Source organism: Protopterus annectens, chromosome 10.part0 (genome assembly GCF_019279795.1).
Source record: "Protopterus annectens isolate FY-2018-M chromosome 10.part0, PAN1.0, whole genome shotgun sequence".
NCBI lineage: Eukaryota > Metazoa > Chordata > Ceratodontiformes > Protopteridae > Protopterus > Protopterus annectens.
Genome location: NC_056744.1, coordinates 568,602,678 through 568,628,744, shown reverse-complemented (window position 1 = coordinate 568,628,744; position 26,067 = coordinate 568,602,678).

Here is a 26,067-nt window from a genome sequence, read left to right as displayed (position 1 = left end):
TGATCTGCTTCTCATAAAATTTATACTTTTCTGGGAAATCACTGAGGACTGAAGTCATTAAATGACATACATTTAAGTTTTAGACTTTATATCCTCCGGGACATGCATGCTAACACAAATACTATTTTTCTAGCAACTTTCTAAGTTTATAAGAACAATATTTAAAATCTGTCCATATTTTGGGCCTTTGTACCCCCATTATTTAAAGCTTTGTCCAAATTTCTTGTGATAAGTTGAGAGGTATGATACGTGTGCATGAGGGCAGTATTTTTATGAAAAATGTCATTTAAATAATGGGCAATATGAAGTATAAAGTGTACACTGAAAGGAAATGTAATCTAAACAACTGCAATATAGAAGGGTGCAATACCTTTTTTTTGAGATGTAGTACAAATGAAAGGATATTTGGAGAAAAATGTAGAAGAGCACAATATCAAACTCCTATAATTGCCCTCCTTCAGGACCCATGATAGCACTCATTCCTATGTCCACATTCATGCAGGACCCTTGTTAGCACCTATTACTATGTTCACATTGGTAGAGTGATTTGGTACTCAAGATTTTTGGATGTTGCAGTCTTCAGCATTTTGGTCTTTCAGTATTACAAATATTAGTCTCAGGATTCAGGATTATGATTTTTCATGATGATGGGCTTCAAGATTGTGATTGTAAACTCTGTGTGTGTGTGTGTGTGTGTGTATATATATATATATATATATATATATATATATATATATCTCCGCTTCTAAATCTTAAAATTCAAAATACTGAAGCCAAAATCTTAAAAGTTCAAAATACTGAAAACTCAAAATACTGAATTTCATAATATTGAAAAAAAAAACTACAGGATACTAAGACTTACTATACTCCAGCAGAATTACATAGAGAAACAAATAAAATACAAAGCACATTAGTTTACTCCAACTATTAGTAGGGGGGGCAAGCCCCCCCTGCACCCCCTACTATTTAAATATATCAACTCCGAGATCACACTTTACTACACTAAGATGACTTATGCTGTTATATAGCAAATCACAAGGGAACATGACTAAGGTTACAACAGGCAGTCATGAAGCATGTAATGGCATGTTTGCCAGTTTCTACTGTGGAGTGTGATCTCGGAGTTGATATATTTAAGTAGCAGGGGGGCTTGCCCCCCCTGTTTTTAGTTGGAGAAGAGTAATATGTTTTGTTATGTTGTTGTGTTGGAATATTGTAAGTATTGGTGTATTCTGTTTTTTTTCAATATTATGAAATTCAGTATTTTGAGTTTTCAGTATTTTGAACTTTCAGGATTTTGGCTTCAGTATTTTGAATTTCAAGATTTAGAAGCGGACCTATATATACAATATATATATTGAAAGCGGACCTATATATACAATATATATATATATATATATATATATATATTGTATACATGCCATCAGTCAAAAGTTCAGTTCATCAGAGTGGGGAAAAAACAGGTATGTGTGATTGAAAATTAGCTGATCACACATACTAGCTTTTTGTCAATACAAGACTGAGAGACAGTGGTAATTGAGGAATTTATCCTCAATATATATATATATGGATCTAGGACGTTTGCTCGACTGAGCAAATGTCCAAATCCATAAAACCCGAACACACTTTAATGAAAGTGCTTTTATCGAAAAAGCGCTTTCATTAAAGCATGTGACAAAAAAAAAAAACACTATATTTACATTTTAGCAGGGGGCTTTGCCCCCTGCACCCCCCATGTGGAGGGCTGTGCCCCCACACACCCCCAACTTTAATATTCTCCCTCTGAGACCGCACTACAGTGGTAAATGGAAATTTCCCTTACCCGCACTGTAGTACAGCCTCGGCAACAGTCATACTTACGCGAAAGTGCTTCTTCGGTGAAAATCACTTTTGCATAAGTATGCCCAGCTGTTTGGATTTTGGTCATTTGCTCAGTCAAGCAAACGTCCTAGATCCTTATATATATTGAACAAAAGTTCTATAGTCCAAATCCACAATAACCGAATGCACTTTAACAAAAGCTCTTTTCACCGAAAAAGCACTTTCGTTAAAGTCCGTTCGAAAAATAAAACAAAAAACAATAAGTCTTCTTTTATGCAAGGGGGCAAGCCCCCCTGCAACCCCATGTGGGGGGCTGTGCCCCCACACCCCCCCTACTTTTATATTCTCACTCTGAGGTCGCACTACAGTGGGGAAAAGAGAATTCTCCCTTAACAGCACCATAGTGCGACTGGCACAACCAACATACATAACCAAAAGTGCTGCTTCAGTGAACAGCACTTTCGGTTATGAATGTTCAGTGATTTCTGCTTTAGCTAATATATATATATATATATATATATATATATATATATATATATATATATATATATATATATATTAAATGCTGCTTGGCTATAGATATTCTATGTAGATTATGAAAGGAAACAGGACAAACTGGTATAGAAAACAGAATTATTATATCCGATATTTGGTTTATTTGGATTATGAAATATCAGAAAGTTCTGTAAGTGGATTGTAAAGGATATCATTACATGACTGAGACTTCATTTGTGGCAAGAGGAGTGGGGAATTTAGTTGCTTTCCTACATGTACACTTTCTCATCAGAAAATTGAAACAATGTGCATATGCTTATATTGGTTTTTATATCTAAGTGTATAATTGTATTGTTGAATTTTATGTAATTTATAATAAAGTACCCTTGATCTTTTTGATAAGTGCCATGGGATCTTTTGCAGCCACCAAAGCTAGCACCAACTCAGGCATGTAGGGCTTCAATTTAAAATGTCATCCAAAGGGTGGCACACTCAGATGTGCAGCATCTTTTTATGTTGTACTGCAGGGCAATGTAAATTTAAGCATCTGATGCTGGAAATAGAATCCACAGCCTTCTGATCTTTCAAGAAGAGTGATCTACCTATTGTCAGAATGTCTTTTCTGCAGGGTGAGTTAATAGGTTCATAGGTTCATACTAGGCTATCTGCCCTAGGGCATTTATAAGCCTAGCCAGAGTGTGTTTGGCTTTCGCCACCCATTTTAAATTAATTTTGCTATGCGTTTTTTGAGGTTAGTATACTGTGCCTCTGTCTAACAGTGACACAGAAGTGATAGCCGGGGTAAACCTATGATCTCCCATCCACTCATCAAGATTCCTCTTGAAGAGAGTCAATGTGGGACTCTGCCTAACCTGGACTGGGATTTTATTCCAGAGTGAAGGGAGCCTCTGGGTTATGAATCTGTCCCTCCAGCATGTCCTATTTATTTCAGTGCTGAGGTTCAAGTCTCTCGAGCGTAGCTCGATGGGATTTGGTTTTCTGAGGTGCAGCATGTCCATTAATTCTGGGTTGGACATGGCTTTATACGTCAGGCACAGATCGCCTCTGAGCAGGCGGTATGCCACTGAGTAGAGCTGGAGTTTCTTTAACCGGGCAGCATATGGCATCTGTTTGAGCCCTTTGATCCTCTTGGCGAGGTACTTTTGGGGTCTTTCCAGTTGCTGCAGGTGTCTGGTAAGGTACATCCCAAAAGGGGCATTGTACTCAATTATGGGCCTGATGAGGGATGAGTAAAGAGGCACGATGACCTCCCTGATCTAGATGTGAATCCCTTCATGAATAGGTGGGCTATATAAAATGTTTTTCTAACCACTTTGGCCACGTGGTTGTCAAATGAGAGATTGCTATCAACTTGGGTCCCCAGGTCCCTAATGACTTCTTCTGTACTTAATGGATTACCACCTATGTGGTAATTTGTGGGCACTTTGTTTTTGCCAAATGGGATGACTATACACTTTTTGGCGTTTAGCTTGAGGCCATGGCTCTGGCATCAGTTGTCTGTTTCTATGAGGCCTTTTGGAGGATGCTTGTGTCGGCTGGAGAGTTGATTATGGCACCCAGTTTGCAGTCATCTGCGAACTTGGTCAGCCACAGTCCTTCTGTGTTGGCCTGTACCGAGAAATATATACCGAACAAGAGAGGTCCCAGGACTGAGCCTTGTGGGACGCCACTTGTAACTGGTTTGGAGTCTGACATGGCTCCAGCAATTCTAACCATGTGGGTTCTGTCCTTGAGCCAGTTTGCAACCCATCTAGTGACATAGGGGTTTATATTTAAGCTGGTGAGCTTATCTATAATGCCAGAGTGGGGTATTGTATCGAAGGCTTTTGCGAGGTCCAGGTAGGCTGTGTGGACCACCTTCCCCTCGTCAATGGCCTTGGTGACTGTTTCAAAGAAATCGACCAGGTTTAAGAGGCAGGATCTGCCCTTAACAAAGCCAAACTGGGTAGGATCCAGTGTCTGTAGGTCCCCAATATCTTTATTTATGAGGTCCATGATGATCCTTTCCATAGCTTTGCAGACCAAGCTAGTCAGGCTTATGGGGCGATAGTTTCCAGGATCCGTTGAGGCACCACCTTTGTGGAGAGGGACCACTGTTGCTGTACACCACTCTGGGTACATATCCTGTAGTAAGGCTAAGATTGAACAGTAGTTTTATGTTTGGGTTTAGCTCTTCTTGGAGTTCATGTAGGACGCAGCCTGGGACACCATCTGGTCCCATTGATGCTGTGTTTTTCTGCTTTGGAGAGAGCGGCTCTTACCTGAGCATCTGAGATGTCAGGGGGCAGCACTCTGTTGGGATAGATATTTGCCCTTTTGGTGGGGAGGGGGGAGAAGTTTGCACTGAACCTGTCAGCTAGGATGTTGGCAATGTCTGTGGGCTCGGTGTATTTTTTGTCATTTTGGACTAATTCTGAGCATATCTGGGAATTCCCACCCAGGTTCCTAACATAACTAAAGAAAGCCTTGTGATTATCCTTACTGTCCTGTGCAATTTTTCTCTCGAAGCTGGCCTTAGACGATTTTATGAGTGCCCGTAGTTTTTTGCTAATACTGATCAGAGATGCCTTCCCTTTTTGGGATTTTGCTCTATCATGTAGTAGCTTCCTTCTTCTATTGTATAGTTTGTTTATGGCTGGGGTCCACCAGACAGGACGCCTGCCTTTGGAGGATTGGGTCTTGGTTTTATCTGGGATTGCATGATCCATGCATTCCTGAAGGTGTTCATAGAATGCGTTTATAAAGGATTCTGCGGTCTGGGCCATATTTTCCACAGGCCCGGGGGCTTTGAAGGATTTCGCCTCGGTTTTGAGGCGTGTGAAATTTGCTTTAGAGAAGTTTTTCACTGTGGTTTTCTGGGCAGGGTTGGGGTCGGGATGTGAATATCCAGTGAGATTAGTTTATGGTCTGATCTTACCAGTGAGGGATACACTTCTGGTCTGGAGCATAGTGTCCCCACGTTGGTGATGATCAGGTCCAGTATGTTTTCCCCTCTTGTGGGAGTGGTAACAAGTTGTTCCATAGCATTTGAGTTTATAAATTCTAGGAACCTTTGGGCTAGGGTGTTGGAGCTAGAGTAATGCTCCCAGTCTATGTTTGGGTAGTTGAAGTCGCCCAATATAATGGTGTTTGGAGAGACCTTCATATTTTCCAGTATTCTCAGGAAGGCCAAGTGGGGTTCCTGTGTTTGGGAGGGTGGTCTGTAGCAGGCTATAAACTGGAAGGCAGTTTTACCCACAGTTAGTTGCACATGGATAGTCTCTGATGCTTCGTGCTGTGCCACCAACCTGGAGGTGTGGGTATCTTTGACGAATATTGATACTCCCCCTCCTTTTGTGGTTCGGTCCAAGTTTTTGGGGCCGAAAAGCATGGTATGAGGTATAACCTGGTAGTGCTGGGGTGCTCTCAGGAGCCTTGAACCAGGTTTCTGTTACTGCACAGATATCGATGTTCTCCATGCTAAGGAGAGTTTCGAGTGCATGCATCTTGAGGTTTAGACTTCTGGCGTTGAGTAGCATTACTCTTAGTTTCTTATCCCTTGTGATACCTATGGAGGTGGGTTTGTCTTTTGAGCCTTGCCTAAAAAAGGCACTATGGGGGTAGCAAGAGCCTTTGCCAATATCCGAAAGCCCAGGGGTGACAGGTGCAAGTAGTGGTACCTGGTAGTGCTGGGGTGCTCTCAGGAGCCTTGAACCAGGTTTCTGTTACTGCACAGATATCGATGTTCTCCATGCTAAGGAGAGTTTCGAGTGCATGCATCTTGAGGTTTAGACTTCTGGCGTTGAGTAGCATTACTCTTAGTTTCTTATCCCTTGTGATACCTATGGAGGTGGGTTTGTCTTTTGAGCCTTGCCTAAAAAAGGCACTATGGGGGTAGCAAGAGCCTTTGCCAATATCCGAAAGCCCAGGGGTGACAGGTGCAAGCCGTCCCTAGCGAAGCATCGTGGCTTGTCGAGCATGTCATCCCAGGCTGACAGGCATTGGATCCCCTTTGAAAGACACCAACACTTAAGCCAATTGTTGAAATTGATCATCTTGTCTTCATATTGTGGCATCATTCTTGGTGAGGGTAAGATGCTACTCAAGGTCAGGGTCATACCGGCCTGGGCTACATGCTCAGAGAGCTCCTCTATGTCTCTTTTCATGTAGTCCAGGGAGGTACGTCTCAGGTCATTCACACCAGCATGGACTTGTACTTGCCTTGGAGTGACCTGAGTGCTTGTGTTATGTGGCGGATCCTAGCGCCCGACAGGCAGCTCACCGTGACCCTCTGCTTGTTCAGCCTGGTGAGCGGGACGTCAGTGTGCCTGATGATAGAGTCACCTATTACAAGTGTATCAGGTGTGTTGTTTAGCCTTAAGGGCTGTGACTGTTCGGCACACTGGCTTTGTGAGTTATGTGTTGCACGTGTTTTGTTTTGGGGTAGCAGTTGCTTGGGTGTCTGCTTTGGAGGTCTCTGCTGCTTAGGCAGATTTTTATTTAGAGCCTCCGAGTATGTTTTTGTGTGTTTATGTGTTTGGTTTGTTGTCGTGGTAGGTCTATGTGAGACTGGAATTGTAGTGAGTGTGGTTTCCTTCTCCTCCTGACTGGTTACGCCAGTACTGAGTTGAGAGAGCTTAGCCTCCAGTTTGGCTATATGGTTGCATCTCTCACATATGTTGGAATTTGTTGGGAGGAGGAGAGGGTTGTCTGTGTACATGAGGCAGTTGTAACATTGCCTCAAGATTCCCAGATTCACCTGCTGGACCGAAGAGGAGATTGACAACTGACCTTTGGACATGCTAGAATAGTATTGGGAATTCCTTTATAATTGAAAAAAAGGGCCAATGGGGAACAAGGTACTCAAGGGGAGTTTGTGAGGGTGTAGTGCTTTTAATTTTTTTAGAGCTGACTTATATAATTGCTTTAGTGAGCAAGTGCCAGGTAACTTAAATGCAATGTGTTACAGGTAACCTAAATGCAAAAACAACAAACAGTAACTTTCTTACAAGTGAAACAAGGAAATAAGTACAGTAAGCAATGCAGATATCACTAGGGATCCACAGAAGTGCTAAAAGGCCACATTTTAGGTGGAATTAGCATTTCAGGGAAATAAACAAACAACAAGCATACAAATAAAGCTAGATTCAGCAGGCCTGGATCTAGTCTATGCTACAGCAAACAAGGTGTACCAATTTCAGTAAGAAACAGTTAGAATATGCAGGCACTATAAGCCTTTAACCAGATATTCCCTGCCCAGAAGGGCAGAGTCCAGCCTCTCCTCCCACAAGAGTGCAGACCGCAATCCTTTCTAACGTAAAATAACTGGCCTGAAGCCCAAGTGCTTAAACCAGAACTAATACACTTTTAGAATAACAGACACTGAGCTCTCAATCAGCAGTTCCTAACTTAGAAGGATGTAAGCTGCCTGTCCTGCCACCACAGTGCAGGCCACAAACCTTCCTAATGTAAAACAACTGGTCTGAAGCCCAAGTGCTTAACCCAAAAGACTTAGAAATGATAGCTACACTTTAATCAAGTTACTACCAGCAGTAATAAATACAACTGAATACTTTAAAAAATGCCTGGATTAGTGCTCAAGTTATACAAACAAAGCTAGATTCAGCAGGTCTGGATCGAGTCTATGCTACAGCAAACGAGGTGTACCAATTTCAGTAAGAAGCAGTTCAAATATGCAGGCACTATAAGCTTTAACCAGAAATTCCCAGCTCAGAAGGACAGAGTCCAGCCTCTCCTCCCACAAGAGTGCAGAACACAAACCCTCTTAATGTAAAATAACTGGCCTCAAGCCCAAGTGCTTAAACCAGAATTAATACACTTTTAGAATAACAGACACTGAGCCCTCAATCAGCAGTTCCCAACTTAGAAGGATGTAAGCTACCTGTTCTGCCACTGATTTGAGATGAGGCACTGCTCAAGAACTGGAATTTTGTATCTAATAGATGTTAGGATGAAAATATGTTAAGGCTTAAGTGACACTATGCTTTGAATCTATTTTGATAGTACTGCACTTTCTTGTAAAACAGTGTTACAAAATTAAAACAATATTTATTGAGTTAGGACCGGCATTTTGCTTTGTGTCAGTGTTGGTTAGAGAAGGCAGGCCAGACCCTTAATATTGGGATTATAACACTTTATCCTAGCCCAAGATGGTCTTCTGTAGTGTGAAACTTTTAAAATGTTGGAGGCCTTTTTCTGAAAAGGTGTCAGTGTCTCAAAAGGTAGCAAACCAAACTTTTGTGCTGGAAGCACAGAAGGCTGTGGGTTCTATTTACAACACAGGTGACTGAATTAACAGCTAAGTAGATGTAAAAGATCTCACAGACTTACCAAAGAAAGAATAGTGGAAGTTCTTTGTTACTCTTAGCAGAGAGTACTGTGGCTGTGCAGGCCTATAATACCTTCCACACATTTAGACCAGCTACTGTGCAAGATGGGAAAAAGATGAAGATGTCTTGATGTTTATCCAGAACAGTCTTGCATCTAGGCTGGTTAAATAGCATGCTGCATTAGAACATCTTTATGTCCAGCTCATCATCAGTAAAGTCTCTTAACACATTATTGACAGTTTTAGAACTCCCATCTGCCACTCAAGACACCTATCTGAAAGAACTATAGTCACATGGCGTAAAACCCAGTAACATTTTCCTGGATGACTTTAACTATCCAACTATTGACTCAAAAGCCTGCATCACCACTACTGGGCAAGCACACAGACCCATGTACTTTGTTAATAAAAATGATCTGGAACAACTAGTGTGACTACACACTAGATGAAAGAACATCCTTGACCTTGTCCTTACTAATATGAGTGAGTTTTGCTCCACCATTTGCAATTCATCTTCACTCATCAGTTCAGACCATAAACCTGATTCCCTTGAAATAACATTTAAATCTCAGATCCCAGCAGCCACTAGAATTTTTTTAAATTTATCTGTAGCAAACTTCCTACTTAAGTGATAACACTAATTTGTACCAGTATAGAAGCAGCTGCACCCTGTAAGAACAAGCATAGGGTTAACCTTAAAAAGAAGTCTCTGTGGTAGAACCAGAGTATCAAACTTTATAATAAAAGGAAGCAAATTATAACCAGAAATCAGAAGAGTAACTCACAATAGGTTTCAAAACATAGTTTACTTTTTTTTCCTTTTGGCATCCAAAGTTGCAGACATCACCTCACCCCTGTGAGGGGTGATGACTCATCCAGCTGCAAGATGTGCCCAGCCCCATTTCACACCCCAAGCCAGACTGACCCAGCCCTTAGAACCATTCCTTATCCCAAAATTCCTGAAATGCAGGAGCTAACTAGATCCTGTTTCTGCATCCCACCCTCTCCCCTTCTCAGTTGAGGGAGAATTAAAATGTCCATGATCAGGTAAACCTGGGCTTCTATTATGCAGAAGCCAAAAAGTTCCCATTTCTGTACCCTGCCCGAATCCTCTTTCCTCAGATTTTAGCTCAAAAAAAGAAAAAAGAAAACAGAAACAAATCTTTTAAACTGTAACTGCTTGTAACAAGCAGTTTCTACAGTTTATACCATGCACGGCATGCTACAGTGCTCAGGTTTTAGTAAAAAAACAAAAAAAATTGTTTTTAACTTGTAGCCAGTAGATGCTACAGTTTAAACCCCATATGGACCACTACAGTGCTTAGTGTTAAACAATTATCAGCAGGTTACACAGACTAATACTGCACAACTGTATATCCATATGATGAAATATTTATTGAAACAAGCCAACCAAGCACTACTGTTGAGATTAGACTATTTTCTTTATAACACAGATCACTGTCAGATACACTGCATTCCCTTGGATAACTCAAATTACAAAATGTCCACCAGAGTCTTTTACAGCTACTTTTATCTAGTTTTAAAACTTTGTCCTTGATGAAACATTATTTTCCTGTATTGCAGCTTTCTTTGTCTGCGCCCTTATCTCATCCAGAGAAAACCAGTTCTCAGCAGGCCAAAATGTTAGCCAATTCCCTTCAACAGGTTTATACACTTGAATATCTGTAAATTCACCTCTTTATAATATTTCAACAAGCCTCCATTGTTAATGCCATCTGTTACAAAAACATTCAGAAGTATAATACTTTTTGTTTCACACATGCATCTTCTGTTAAGTTAATCATATTTGTTTACTGCATATTTCTTTTCTGTACTTGCAGATGCTGTGTTCTAAAAATATAGAAAGCAGTTTTACCAGACCTCTGTTACTCTGAAGGAAAAACAGTTCTACCAAATTATATATATTTTTCTATCAAATACATGTTATTGCTATGAGGAAAACAGTTTTACTTTATATAATTCTATCAATTCCCCCTTTTTATTTTGAAAACCAAAACAATTTCAATCAAAATTTAAATCAAACTTTGAATTTTACAGAAAATCCATGTCTCCATTGGTTGTTACTTTCTTTACCACCTAACATTACTTACAGTAGATACCTGATAGTATTTTAATACAAAGTTTAGCACACCTGCACATTATTATGATCAACAAAAATAATGGCTGCTGTAGCAATTAAAACTATGATAATAGTTTTCCACCATTCTGAAAATAACCCATTTAGCCAGTCACTGTTCTATGTAGACTCAGAGAATTTACTAGATAAGCACTGCCATTGTAAATATTTGCTGGATATAAATTCTGCAAAACATATTTTACAGTCTCTAGCTCAGTCCTTTGTGCTGACATGTATCCTGGTAACTTAGCCATAATGTGACTTTAGCTATGTCACTACTGCAAACCTAGTGTAGCACTTCCCATCCTTCCAGAAGCGTACACCATCCACATACATTGTAGGAATGTGGCAGTCATAAACTGCCTTTAATGGTGATTCATCCGGTTTCCTCCAAATCTGCTATGCAGTCATGCACTTTCCTTTCATATCCAATAAAATTGGATAAGTAGTACTTGTCCCCTGTCTATATTTGTACATTCTTCATGCTGAAAGTAGTTATCCATTTTGAAAAAACACTCTGCCTAACCCCTTCAATGATTTTGTTTATCTCACTGTTATTTAGCAAAGTCTCGATTGTCAAATAAGGAGTTTGAACTATAACACCCGATAACATTGTCAAATACTCTGTCTTATTCCCCAGTAAATGGCCAAAAGCTGTTTAATGAAAGAATGATATCCTTTTTCTACAGGAATCATTAAACTGCTACATAAAGTAACCAGTCTTAACTTAGTATCCATTCCCTGAGATGCCTCTTATGTCCAAGACTGTAATAACACCATTGAGAGTGTGCCCTTCCCTGCTGCTGCTTGCAAAACAATAGGTAAATTGCTGGTGGGAGCTATCAGCTCCATTGCCTGTGCCAACTTCTGCTTTAAGATTTTAAGTGCCTCTTCCTCAGTGCAACTGCATTGTAGAGCCAACTCTTCTTTTTGATCTGCCAATATTTTATAGAGAGGAGCTGCTGTTTCTCCATAGTCCTCTATGAATTCCATATTGTAATTAATGATTCCCATGAATTTATGCAAATCTGAAATTGTCAAAGGCTTTGGCAATTTCAGAATGCCCCTCACCCTTTCCTGACAAGGAGTCCTCCCTGTCGGTCTGATAATGATTCCAAGAAATTTTACTTCTTGTGACGAAAACTGTATGTTGTCCTTGTTTACTTTGAATCCTACCTCTTGCAACTGTCTCAGAACTTTTCTCAGCTGTGATAAGTGTTCTTCCAGTTTCTGCCTGTATCAGAATGTCAATATAATGAAAAACCTTGTCATCTTTACACAGATTGTGTAAGAATGTCCCTACTATCTGATGAAATTACAGGACTGTTCTGAAAACCTTGAGGTAATATAGTCCTGACATACTGCTGATTTTCAAAGGTAGAAGCAAATCTTTGCCATTGCCTTTTCTAAAGTGGTACTGCAAAAACTCCATTTGCTAAATCTATTACTGAAAGCCAATTACTTTCTGGTTTTATGCAAACTGCTATTTCTGGAACTCCTGGTGTCAAATGTACTCTCTGCTGTGTATACTGATTAATCTTACAGAGGTCTGTTGCCAAATTGTAACTCCCATCCTTCTTTTTAACTGGCTATATAGGTGAATTTGTTAGACTATGTCCCTTCTGAATTATGCCTGCTTGTTCCCAGTCTAAAATTCATTTTCTCATGTCATCAGCTGCATCAGCTGGAATCAGATACTGTTTTTGAAAAGGAGGGATAATCCCTTGCACTTCCCACTGTAATCACAACTTCTAACTTGTGACTGACAGAGCAGTGGTGCAATGGTAGCATTGTTGCCTCACAGCAAGAGGTTCTCCGGTTTGATTCTCGGCTGGGGTGCCTTCTGTGTGGTGTCTGTATGTCCTCCCTGCATTTGTGTGGGTTTCTCCTGGGTGCTCCAGTTTCCTCCCATGTTACAAAAACATGCATCTGGAGCATTTCTCCCCAGGCCTCCACCGAAAATTGACTTGTTGCAAGTCAGACTTTCCTGTTAATAAATATACATAATTTCCCACTGTCTTTTTTGTTCCTGCCCATAAGGTCTGAAATTCTTTCTCTATGGTATTCCAAATATCTCTTTGTTCATCTGTCAGGGGCACTGTCTTGTTTCCCTTGCTCTACCTAGGCTAACTTGTATTGTCATGCACTTTCAATTAACACTCAGTTCACTTTCATCTCTTGTTTTCCACAAAATACAGTTAGAAAAATCAATTACTATACCTAGTCTGTTTAAAATATACATTCCTATTATGGTCATGCCACAACTAGGATGAATCAAAAATGTTCCCATTACCAGAGTTTCATCCTGAGTAAACTTAATTTCTACAGGTTCACTGTCCATTGTGACACATGCACTACCACTGAAATCTGAGATCAAAGTTTTCTTTCTCAGATCTAACTTAAGCCTTCTGTTTGTAGCAGAAATTGCCGCTCCTGTGTCTATTAAGACATTTTTTCCATGGCAACCCCTCCACCCAGATATCAGTTAAAGGTCTACGATCATTTCCTTGTTTAAAAAATGATAACTGAACTATCTGAGTAGGGGGGGGGGCACACTCCTATTGCGAATCACTATCATTATCCAGATGCCTGGAAACTTCTCTGACAACACAAATATTGTGTTCCTGGGAATCCTCCTCCACTGTATATGCAGGACAAAACAATTCCTGACAAAGAGCCTGCTGCCTTTTACATTCCGAGCTACAGGAAATATCTTCTCTAGCTCCTATAGGATATACATTGCCTTCACTGTCATATTGCTTCAATTTAGTATTCCCTCTTGCCTTATTATGAAACGTTTGACCCTCTATGTTATCATCCTGCAACTTTTGCTTTTCCTTCCTGACTTCATTTTCTTCTGAGTCCATTGCAAATACTCCTTTCTCCATCTGCCTATTTTTCCATGTTCTGTAGTATACAGAGTCCTGCTTGATATGTGCCAGTTTTCTACATAAAAAACTTACGTTTTGTCTATCATGAGGGCTTCTCTACCATGACATTACAGTAACTTACAGTAGAAAGAAACTTCTGGAAATCAAGTATTCGATCGTGCCATCATTCTGGCTGATTCCCTGTGTACTACAGAGCATCTGGGGCCTGCAACACTCACAGAACTGCTGGAACTCAGCATCTTAATAAAACAAGCTTCAAAGTACCTAAATCAGGAAATGGAAGGTTTTGGAACAATCAGGATAAGACCCAAAAGAAGAGACACAACAGAACCAGGAAAAGAGGCTGCAGAGCAGGAATTGCTGCCAGATTGAAAACAAAATCCTCAAAGGCCTGCATTTTCTTCAATTCTGTTAGCAAATGTATGCTCATTACACAACAAAATGGACTTTCTCAGGCTTAACCTCAACACCACAAACAAGGTAAGAAATTCCTGTCTTTTAATCTTCACAGAAACTTGGTTAAATATTATGGATAGTGACAAGGATAGTAAGCCTTGGTGATTTCATTCTGTTCAGAGCTGATAGGAACCTAGCTCTGTGTGGAAAAGCTAAGAGGTGGTGTGCGCATTTTTGTGTATGATAGCTGGTGCAAAAACTGTAACATTGTGAATGAACATTCTCTGTAAATGTGGCATGTCTGACACTGAAAAGCAGACCTTTTTGTGTACCCAGAGAACTAAATGGTGTCTATGCAGCAGCTGTATATATACCATTGAGTGCTAACATCACTGACTATACTGCATAATAATATATATGAGCTGCAATGCAAGAATTCTGAGTGTGCATTTATAATAGCTGGTGACGTCAACAAAGCAGATCTCAGGGAGGTGCTACCCAATTAGTACCAGATTGTGGCTTTTCCCACAAGGGAAGTAAATACTCTGGACAAGGCCTACACTAATATGAAAGGGCCATACAGAGCTGTACAACAACCAAACCTGGGTGGCTCTGATCACATCTCCATAAAACTAATACCAGCTTACAAACCTTTCTTGATCAGAGATAAGCCCACTGTGAAGCAAATCATGAAGGAGCCATGGAAAGTCTCAGGGGCTGCTTTGATACCACAAACTGAGATGTATTCAGAGAGGCAGACACAATGAATAATCTGGTGAACATAGATGAATATACTGAGACAACTATGGCTTACATATCCAAATGTGTGGAGGATGTAATCATCATCTTCTTTCGGCTGTTCCCATTAGGGGTCGCCACAGTAGATCACGTTTCCATTTCTTCCTGTCCTCTGCATCTTGCTCTGTCACACCAACCACCTGCATGTCCTCTCTCACCACATCCATAAACCTTATCTTAGGCCTTCCTCTTTTCCTGTTATCTGGTAGCTTCATCCTTAGCATCTTTTTCCCAATATACTCAGCATCCCTCCTCAGCACATGTCCAAACCAACATAATCGTCCCTCTCTGGCTTTGTCTCCAAACCTTCCAACCTGGGCTGACCCTCTAATATACTTATTCCTAATCCTGTCCACCCTCGTCACACCCAGTGCAAATCTTAACATCTTTAATTCTGCCACATCCAGCTCAAACTCCTGCCTTTTTGTCAATGCCACTGTCTCCAACCCATCTAACATAGCTGGTCTCACTACCCTCTTGTAGACCTTCCCTTTCACTCTTACAGGTACTCGTCTGTCACAAATCACTCCTGACACTCTTCTCCACCCACTCCATCCTGCCTGTACTCTCTTCTTTACCTCTCTTCCACACTCACCATTACTCTAAACTATCGATCCCAAGTATTTAAACTCATACACCTTCGCCACCTCTACTCCTGGCATCCTCACCATTCCTCTACCCTCCCTCTCATTCACACACATATATTCTGTCTTAGACCTGCTAACCTTCATTCCTCTTCTCTCTAGAGCATATCTCCATCTCTCCAGGGTCTCCTCCACCTGTTCCCTACTCTCACTACAGATCACAATGTCATCTGCAAACATCATAGTCCACGGGGACTCATGACTGATCTCGTCTGTCAACCTGTCCATCACCATTGCAAATAAGAAAGGGCTCAGAGCTGATCCTTGATGTAACCCCACCTCCACCTTAAACGCATCTGTCACTCCCACCGCAGACCTCACTGCTGTCACACTACCCTCGTACATATCCTGTACTACTCTTACATACTTCTCTGCCACTCCCGACTTCCTCATACAATACCACAACTCTTCTCTAGGCACCCTGTCATATGCTTTCTCCAAGTCTACAAAGACACAATGCAACTCCTTCTGACCTTCTCTGTATTTCTCCAATAACACTCTCAGAGCAAGCATTGCATCTGTAGTGCTCTTTCCTGGCATAAAACCATACTGCTGATCACTAATCATCACCTCCCTTCTTAACCTAGCTTCTACTACTCTTTCCCATAACTTCAAGCTGTGACTGATCAATATTATCCCTCTGTAGTTACTGCAGCTCTGCACATCACCCTTATTCTTAAAGATAGGTACCAAAACACTTTTTCTCCACTCGTCAGGCATCCTCTGACTTTCCAAAATTTCATTAAACAATCTAGTTAAAAATTCCACTGCCATTTCTCCTAAGCACCTCCATGCTTCCGTTGGTATGTCATCTGGGCCAACAGCTTTTCCATTCTTCATCCTCGTCATAGCTGTCCTTACTTCCTCCTTGCTAATCTGTTTCACTTCCTGATTCACTATCCCCACATCATCCAACCTTCTCTCTCTCTCATTCTCTTCATTCATCAGCCTCTCAAAATACTCTTTCCATCTACTCAACACACTCTCCTCTCTTGTGAGTACCTTTCCCTCACTATCCTTTATCACCCTTACTTGCTGCACATCTTTCCCAGCTCTGTCCCTCTGTCTAGCCAATCGGTACAGGTCCTTTTCTCCCTCTTTAGTGTCCAATCTCTCATACAACTCTCCATACGCTTTATCCTTAGCTTTCACCACCTCTCTCTTTGCCATGCGCCTCATCTCCTTATACTCATGTCTACTTTCTTCATCTCTTTGACAATCCCACTTCTTCTTCACCAGCCTATTCCTCTGTATACTCTCCTGTACTTCCTCATTCCACCACCAGGTCTCCTTGTCCTCCTTCCTCTGTCCAGATGTCACACCAAACACCTTTCTAGCAGTCTCCCTTACTAGTTCTGCTGTAGTTACCCAGCTATTCGGTAACTCTCCACTGCCTCCCAGTGCCTGTCTTAACTCTTCCCTAAACTCCACTTCACAATCACCCTTTTTTAACTTCCACCATTTAATCCTTGGCACTGCTTTCACACTTCTCCTCCTCTTCTTGATCACCAACGTCATCCTACAGACCACCATTCTATGCTGCTTAACTACACTTTCCCCTGCCACCACTTTACAGTCTCCAATCTCCTTCAGACTGGCCCTCCTACATAGGATATAATCCACCTATGTGCATCTTCCTCCACTCTTGTATGTCACCCTATGCTCCTCCCTCTTCTTAAAATACGTATTCACCACAGCCATGTCCATCCTTTTCGCAAAATCCACAATCTGACCTTCTGCATTCCTCTCCTTAACACCATACCTACCCATCACTTCCTCACCCCCTCTGTTCACTTCACCAACATGCCCATTAAAGTCCGCTCCAATCACTAGTCTCTCACCCTTGGGTACATTCACCACAAGTTCATCCAACTCACTCCAAAATTTCTCTTTCTCATCCATCGCACACCCAACTTGTGGAGCATATGCACTAACAACATTCATCATTACACCATCAATTTCGAGCTTCATAAACATCACTCTGTCAAACACTCTCTTCACATCTAAAACACTCTTGGCATATTGTTCCTTTAGTATAACCCCCTATCCCATTTCTACTGCCATCCACACCATGATAGAACAATTTGAACCCGTTTCCTAAACACCTAGCCTTACTACCCTTCCATCTGGTCTCTTGCACGCACAATATATCAACCTTCCTTCTCTCCATCATATCAGCTAGCTCTCTTCCTAAACCAGTCATACTGCCAACATTCAAAGTTCCTACCCTCACTGCTACACTCCTAACCTTCCTCCTCTCTTCCTGCCTTTGGGATGCCTTCGCCCTCCTCTTCTCCTTCGGCTAACAGTAGCCCAATTTCCGCCAGCACCCTGTTGGCTAACAGTACTGGTGGCGGTCATTGTTAACCCGGGCCTCGACCGATCCGGTATGGAAATATAAAATTTTTGCGCCATAAGTGATGTGGCAGAATTTTTACGCCGGATGCCCTTCCTGACGCAACCCTCCCCATTTATCCGGGCTTGGGACCGGCACAAAGAAATGCACTGGCTTGTGCATCCCCAGTGGGTGGGTAAATGACATGTATGAATTTTTTTTCATATGGAAGATCCTGTGATAGGCAAATAATTCAGCTTCCAAAAATCCGTAAAGACCCAGTTAAATCAGCATTTAGGCCAATACCATCATCCTGCACCACTAAGTTAGAAACTCTAAGTTTATAGATGGAGCATTGTTTGAACTAGTAAGGTGCAATCCACCTTTTGTTAAACATGTTTCATATTTATAAACATGCTATTAAAGCAAAAAAGTGAAAGTAATGCCTTTTATAAACACAAAGAGAAATGTTAGAAGTTCAAGAATTGTATATGCCATGTTATTGATCATGTTGGCGTACACTACAAAGAAAATAAAGATGAACTGGAATTTAGAAAAATTAAATGGCAAACAAGGTTAAATGCAAGTGTTATTTTATAACTGACTGGTTCTAGTAATTATACAAAATATGTAAACAATTATTATTACTGGTCAATGAGACTTGTCATGTGACCAATATGCATGTATACTGAGTTGTGAGAATAGTTGACTGAAAAACAATTCTGTGAGGTCTGAAAGTGCTTAGTGGCTCTTTCCTTATTTTTATTTATTAAAATGTTTAAAAAATATTGGAGTTGCTCCCTGGGATTCATAAAGATGACTACTAAGTGTACACTTTCTCTATTCAAGAACATATCTTGCACATTGCCAGTGCTGTCTATTCACTCAGAAAGGCTACACCAAGTGTATATTTAATGCAGACTTAGTAGTATCGTTTATGAATCACATTCACTGAGTTTTCTCAGTCTTGAAGGAAAATCACACAGAACAGTATTCTCAGCACATGAACTTTGTCTCCTGTTGTGAGCTATGAATCAGAGCAGCAAACAGCTCAAATTTGCCACTTTGACAGATACTAAGGGAAGGTGTCTATGGGAGAGGAGAGGAGTTTAAAGACTACAACTCAGGCATAACAAAAGAAGGAAAACTGACCACTTTAGAAAGAAAAAGAAATAATAGGCACTGAGAATACTGTTCAGTGTGATTATCCCTGTTTGTCTTTTAAGTAGTCACTGAAAAGCAAGAAATGGTAATTAAACCTGACTAACTAAAAAAAAGCAGGGCATATGTGAAAACACATGCAAAGTCAATGCATTGCCAGCTTAGGGGCTATGCTGTCATATTTTAAAGCCAAACACTGGATTGTGGGATACTTAAAAGTAGACTAAAAAATCAAGATGCTGGACCGCAGGTGGGCAGACTCTAGAATTACATAAAAAAAAATAAATAAATAAATAAATATATATATATATATATATATATATATACACACACACACACATAAAAGTGGTGTCAAAATGTAAGAAGCATCAAGACATGATGAAATAAACATGTTTTTTCAGTCTGTTGGTACAGTTCTCTTTTAAGTGAGAAACCTCTGTGGCTCCTCCAGCTGTTGCAAATGCCTAGTCAGATACATTCCAAGGGTGCATTGTACTTGATTATTGTTATAATGAGGTCTGTGTATAATGGGACTATCATCTCCTTAGATATGGATGCCATGCCCTCCCTTATATGTTGTGCCACATAGAAGGATTTTCTCACTGTTGTGGACATGTGATGACCAAAGTTCAGGTTATTGTCAATCTGAGTTCCCAATTCCCTTACCACTGGGTCTACTCTTAGAGGCATGTATAAATGTTGTAATTTGCAGGGGTGATCATCTTTCCAAAGGGTATGGTTATGCATTTGTTTACATTAAGTTTTAGGCCATGGTTTGGCACAGTTATTTGTCTGTGTCAGACCTTCATGGACGATATCTACATCTTTAGGGGCTTCAATGATTACACCCAGTTTGCAGTCTGCAAATGTCAAAGTCCCCCTGCATTTGCCTTGACTTCAGAGCAGAATATTCTAAACAGGAGTGGTCCCGGTACTGAACCCAGTGGGACACCACAAGTAAAAGGCCTCTTGGTGGAGGTAGAATCTCCCACACTGACTTCATGTGCTGTAACTGCGATATATGGCTATCCATCCAGTGACAAAGGGATTTATGCCTAAATTTGTAAGTTTGTGTATAATACCAGAATGAGATATTGTATCAAATGCCTTTGCCCATTCAAGATAGGACGTATGTACTGTTTTGCCCTTGTCCATGGCTCTAGTGACATTCTCGAAGTCCACCAAGTTTAGTAGGCATGGCCTGTCCTTAATAAAACCAAACTGGGATGGTTCCAGTGTTTGAAGATTTCCTGTCTTTTTCTTTTAAGTTAACACTGGAGTCCTACCAAAGAGATTTGTTTCTAGTGCTTTATTTATTATAAATTAGGACTATGGTCTTGATGCAGGTGTTAAGTATAGAAACTCTCAAAGGAAGTTGTTGCATTTGTTTTTTGGTCCTTAAGGGGATGGACTTTCCTGAATTCCAAGATGGCAGTTTACTGAAAAGCATGCTAACTGTCACTGTTTCTGTAGGAAAAATAATAATTGCTGGGGGAAAAAGCCAGTAAAAACTTAGTTTGGTTTAAATTTAATTCCTGGTTAAAGATTTCTCTAACTTTTGGCTAAGAAACATCATGAACAAATAAAAATAAACTGAAGAAAAAAGGGAGATGAGAAAGTTGCGCTGGACAAGTACTCCACAGCTATTCAGTGGGAAGCAGACCAGTTTGTGGTGCAGGTGCAAGATATGGCTTCCAACAACCTTGGAGAAAAATCTCAAATACACTGAAAGATTTTTGAAATAAATGGGAAATTAGCGGAGTACATAAAATGAAATAAGGCAAAAATACAGGAAACATTGAATAATCACTCTGATGTATTGGTTAAGCTGCTAAAGCCCTCAATAGAAATTAGGGAGAGACCAACAGAAAATGAGGCATCACAATAAGAACTGTTCCTACAAAATTGTTGAACTGGAAGATAGAGCAAGAAGAGAAAAAAATGGGATTCACAGCAATCACTGAGAAGCTGAAAGGAACAGATTACATACGTTTTATAAAGACTATTAATAGCAACTGGACTGGTGTCCCATAGGACAACAGTAATAGAAAAGATGAAAAATGGATCATATGCAAAGGTCACCAGAGTGATGACTACTGGTTAGGCAATAGAATTACTTTGGAAAGTATGCATGTATGTTCTGCCCAAGACTGCAGTTTTAGAACTGCAGAATGCTTGGGGAAATAATATGTTTTCAGCAAAGGATCTTAGTTATAGGATGACATTTGAATATGGTCTGTAACAATGATGTGTCAGGGGGCTCAAGACACATATGAAAGTATTTAAGATAAGGGATGCAGAGTAGTAGGTTTAGATGCTCAAAATGAGCATACTTATAATTTCCAATGGTAAAAGAATTTGATTAGATTGGACAGATAGTATATAACACATTAGCATGCTCATCCACTTGAGGTTAAAGAGGTATAGATAATTTAACAGATGACCACCCACCTATAAAAGTTAGGATAAGGTCATTTTCATCCCTACCCTCTGCAAATATTGGCATTCCCATTCTAAATTTGCATTTATCTGGCTTTCCTCCACTATTTCTTCCCAAGGTTTCAGTCTCCCACCTACCTGCATTCGATCCCAGTATTTTATTTTATGTTGCCTTCTGCTCCATCTCCATGGCATAATTTTATTCTTGATATCTTCCTTCAGTCTTCCAGTTGCCATCATTCTTGTTCTTCATTTCTCCCTCCTTCTTTCTGCAAAGGAATGGTTTGTTCTGATACTAACCTTATCTTTATGAAAGACCAGGAAGGGAAAACACATGAGTGCCTGCAACTCAGAAAACCTTTTGGCAAATATTAAGGCAATGAAAAAACTACCTTCTAAGAAAAAAAAAAGGAACTGAAAAAGAAGGTTCAAAAGGTGTCAAAGTTAATTTTTTGAAAACACAGTTAATCTACCAAGGAGCTGGAATACATTTTCTAGGACACCTTTCAGAAACTGTTTGGCCTCCTCTTAACATGAAGAAGGGGGGAAGTAAATAGGCAGACAAGCTGAAATGGCTGATAAATGCACTTTAATAGAAATGTATGCTAGAAGTAAATTGAGCACTCACACATCACACAAGTATTTGAGGATAATAGGACCCTCCACCTGGAATGTGTCCTCCACTCTATTGTGGCACTATATGGAAAATATTTCCATTTAGAAACATACGATTTTCTTGTTTCAATTATCTTTGCCTCCTTTACAACCTGCAACAGTTCCTCAGAGTAAAGGTACTTGAATGGAATTAAAAGCATGTCATCCTAATCATTAGCTTCAATGTCTCCAGGTTTAGGGGAATTCTTTAAGAGCATACTTTTGTTGTGTTTGTCCATCCTGTGGAGTAATTTGTGGTGATTGCCCTTGCTAGATGAAGGAGAAGGAAGAAGCAATGTTGTCTGGGCCAAAAGGGGGTCACCAACACCTTTGGATTGTTTTTCTGAATCTTTAGAAGGATTTTTGGATGAGAAAAAAGTAAAGGAAGGCATACAGGAGAAGATGTCCATTAAAGGAACAGTGATGCAAAAAAATGTGAGCTGGTTCACTGGAGTGAAGGCAAATAGATCTATCTGGGGAATTCTTCAATAATGGATAATCTGAAGGAAAACCTTTTGGTTTAACATCCATGGTGATGCTTCAGTAGTTTGCCACTGAATTCTGTTCTGAGAGAATGAAGACAGCTTGGAGAAAGCAGGTGTACTGATTTGCATGATCCCAGGCTATCATCACAAGTCTGCAAAAGGGATGGGACTTTGTTCTCGCCTGTTTGTACTATACCGTGACTGTGGTATTGTCTTTAAGAATTTGAAGTGTTCATTGATTTCAATGATGAAGAAGAGTTTGAATGGCAAAGATCAGAGCTTTCATCTCTTTGATGCTTATATGATTGTTCTCGTCTTCCATGGACCACATTCCCAGAACTTTGATAATTTTGAACAGGCTCCTCATGCAAAATCTGGTGCATTTGTTGATACCCACTGATGGGGCGTTATGGAAAGAAAATTAATTTTCACAAAGTGCAACAGGGGTATTGGAAAAGATAAGAGGATAACAGTGTTGAGTGAGCCCAAAGAGATTAATGGTTCATCTGAACTTTCCTCATGTGAAGTCTGTCAAGTGAAATATGGATGTCATAAACCTCAGGACTCTCAGAATCCCTCTCTTGCCTAGCTCATTTGAAAATTTATCAGGCATAGAAAGGAAATCATCAAGTACTGAACTATTTTTGAACAAAGGAATACCATCATGTTGGAAATGTCCAGGATACAGTCAAGAAAAAACAGAGACTGAGGGGGTTCTGGGGCTGTCTTGGTGTTCAGAATATATTATAGAAGAAGGAAAACTCAAGTCCTGAAGAGTCTTTTGTACTAAAGTCTTAATCAAGAAATCATCCAGGTAAGGATAAATATGTATACATTGGAGCCTGAAAACATGTGATGAGTTAAGCATTATGTAAAATGCCTTGGAGGCATAGACAGGACAAAAGGCAAACTGAAAGTGATATACCAGTATATACAATATTAAGAGTTGTCTGTGATTTGTGTGAACAGGAATGTACAGGTAGGTATCTTTTAGGTCCAAAATAACTAGAATTGGTTAAGGAAACATGAGAAGACATAGATTATGGAGGATTAACATGTTGAATTTTTACACTTTTAGAAATAGTCCGGAGTAAAACCCTATCCATATTTGAGAGAAATGAACAACTTATTTTACCTCATGCTGAAAAAGATATGAAAAAACAGGGGGGGGGGTAAAAAGCTGATCTGAGGGGACTTAAGGAATCCCTGAAGGAGTTGGAGGGAAATTCCACTGAAGTATGTATCATTTCTTTATTATGTCCAAAGCACAAGAATCTGAAGTTATTGTTTCCTAAAAGGGGAGGAAAAGAGAAAGGGAAGGGGTTGGTCAAAGTGGAGGGTGGAGGTAGTAGAAAACAGAAGTCAGTGTGTTTGCCAAGACAAGATACTTTAAATCCCTTGATATCTGACTTTGATTTGTCCTACTATTTCTTTTAATAAAATGTCTTTCCTTTTTGTTGTGAAGGTTTTGGGATTTGTGAAAAAGAAGTCATCTAGATTTGGAAGGGAAGTTCCTCTGAAATTAGGTATTGGGAAATAAATAACGGTTTAAAATCTCTCTCTAGTTTCATGAAAATCTCTGAAGAAGAGCTACCAAACAGATTATTTTTGAAGGTGCATCAAGAGATTTGGCTTTGACACTAGGGAGGGTGGCATCCTAAGCCAGGCATATCTTCTGAGAACTGAACTGTGTTAGCTGCCCTAGAGGAAGCATTGGCAACATCAGCATCATATCCACATTTAACAGAATGCCTTGCTATCTGGGAGACTGAGCTGAGCATATTTTGTAAGGATGGGTAGGGGGCTGTGATTCAGGGGATATAGAAGACAACAGAAAGGTATCCTCTTAGTGCAAGAAATCTGGACAAAGACAAAAATAATGAAGGGTTAAAAGCCCCAAATCATGGTACAGTCTAAATACTGCTCTTAAAAACTTAGAAAGTTGCTAGAGTAACAGATTTTTCAAAAGTATACAGTTTCTGAAGGATGTGAAGTCTGAAACTCATATATCTGTCATTAGTTTTAAATTGGAATCATCGATGATTTGCCAGGAAACCATAGTTTGTGAAGGATAAACCAAAAATATTTGGCAAAAATATGGAAATTCTGCAAAATTCTGGGCAGTTGAGAGGTAAGCTCTAGAGCCTCTAGAACAGGTGGAATAGCAGACGGTAGTAGTACCTCCATACAGATAAGGTCATATCTTTTTCAGGAACCAGATATGTGCTTATCTTTCCAATTAAAATGTTTCATCATTTTTGTAGATGGTATTACCAAATGTGAGTTCTTCATGAGGGAAATCAGAAGACAGCATCTTCCACCTCAAAGTTATACCCCCAGGCGACCAAATTTGGGATGAATAATCCACAGATTCTGAATCTAGAAATTATTTTTCAGAACAGGACTCCCACTTTCTGTTTTGAGGTGTAGAAATAGAAGAAGAAGCAAAATGTGGTTGCTGTAAAGCCATGAAGGCTTTAAAAAGCCCTTGAGAGATATTGCACCATTCCTCCTTAGGGTCCCTATGGGAAGGAGCTGAAGTTGCTGGAGAAGAATTCAGTGCTCATATGTCACTTATGTACCTCACGCCATGGACATAAGAAAGATGTTTGATGTGTGGTGCTTGGAAGGACCTAAAGCTTTGGTATGCTGGTCAGACATATATCTTCGGCAGGATATCCATTTTGTATGGAATACTGTAATAGTGGTAAGGAATGACATCTAAAAGTAAAAAAGGAGAGGTCCGAGCACCAAGCCCCTGAGGGACACCTCTGGTCACTTTCATATTTTCTGATGAGGCACCTGCAGCTCACACTGTGTGGGTTCTGTCTTTCAGACAGTTTTTTATTCATTTTATCAGCAGTACCAGATATGGGTAAATTTTAAAGCATGCAGCTTTTGTATGATATTAAATTAGGGAATGGTGTATGAAGGCTTTGGTCAGCTTAAGATATGCAATGTGTACCTCTATAACCTTTTTTAACAAGTTGCCAGATTCAACAGTCAGAATGTACACTTCAAAAAGTCAAACTGTTGAGACCAAGTCTAATAAGATACTTAACATCATACTTTATGAGGTCAGTTATAACACATTCCATGACGCTGCAGATGACTCTCATAAGACTGACAGGTAATTACCTGGGTTAGCTGTAAGGCCAGCCTTATGGAGGTACATAACCACTTCAGCATACCACTCCTCGGGAATGAAACAAGTAGCTAAATATAGGTTAAACAGTTTACGGAGTGGACATGTCTGACACCATTAATCAATTCCCCCCCCCTCTCTCTCTGTATGTGTGTCTATATATACACACACACACACACACACACACACACACACACACACACACACACACACACAATTTATTGTATTTTATTTATTTTCAGTTTGTTAACTGGACAGTTGGCCTGGTCAGACCCTTTTCAGCCATGACCTGGCCAGATGGCACATAAAAGTACAGT